Source organism: Acyrthosiphon pisum, unplaced genomic scaffold (assembly GCF_005508785.2).
Source record: "Acyrthosiphon pisum isolate AL4f unplaced genomic scaffold, pea_aphid_22Mar2018_4r6ur Scaffold_21408;HRSCAF=23904, whole genome shotgun sequence".
In the NCBI taxonomy this organism is placed as follows: domain Eukaryota; kingdom Metazoa; phylum Arthropoda; class Insecta; order Hemiptera; family Aphididae; genus Acyrthosiphon; species Acyrthosiphon pisum.
The window spans coordinates 2,286-3,289 of record NW_021770872.1 but is presented as its reverse complement, the minus strand read 5'-3'; positions in this window follow the sequence as shown (position 1 = coordinate 3,289).

The following is a 1,004-nucleotide window of genomic DNA, read 5'->3' as shown; positions in this document are numbered from 1 at the left end:
TACACCGCTACTACCACGAAATCGTTCTACATAATACTATATTTTCATAATTGATTGTTCTAAATTATTAAAACACATATTATTACTTTGAAATTAGTATTATTATTTCAAACCACAACATCGTTTGGATTCTGAAAGAGCTGCACGTAACACTGGCGCAGTCGGACTGGATTTCATTCAAAGGAGGCAACCATCAAAGGCTACAGTCAACAAGGAGGAATTGATCACTCTTCTAAGGCGACAACTCCGAGAAGAACCAACAACAAACAAAAACTACGCTGCAGTTCTATCAAAAACCATACATCATGTCATCAGCATCGAGGAACACCGCTTTATTGTAAGTGGATAATTATTTTTGAATTTATTACATAGACGTATGCAACATAATTAAAACATAAGTACCTAATATTAAGTAGTCGAGTATAAGTATAATGGTGTAAAACGTATATTGAATTATTATTGAAAAAATTATTATTGAAGGGCATATTATTGAAGTTATTATTGAGATTATTATTGAGGTTATATTATTGAAGTTATTATTGAGATTATTATTGAGGTTATTATATTGAAGTTATTATTGAGATTATTATTGAGATTATTATCGAGGTTATTATATTGAAGTTATTATTGAGTATTGATGATATTAAGTTATTGAATTTATAAAGGGTTATTGAATTATTATTGAAGTTTTATTAAAGGGCGTATTATTGAATTATTATTGAAGGGTGTGATATTATTGAGATTTATTAAAGGTATTATTGAATTATTGAATTATTATTGAAGTTATTTTATTATTATTGTATTAAAAGGGCATTTATTGAATTATTATTATGAGTATTGAAAAAAAAAACGTATTAAATGAGTGGTGAAGCAATTTATGGACAAAAAAGGTACATCTCCCTTGAACGTAGCTAATTCATTGTACGACACCGGTGTAGGAAACGAATTAAACGAAACAAATAGAAATATTGAATTATTAGGCCCGATAAAAGCCCCAATCGAAT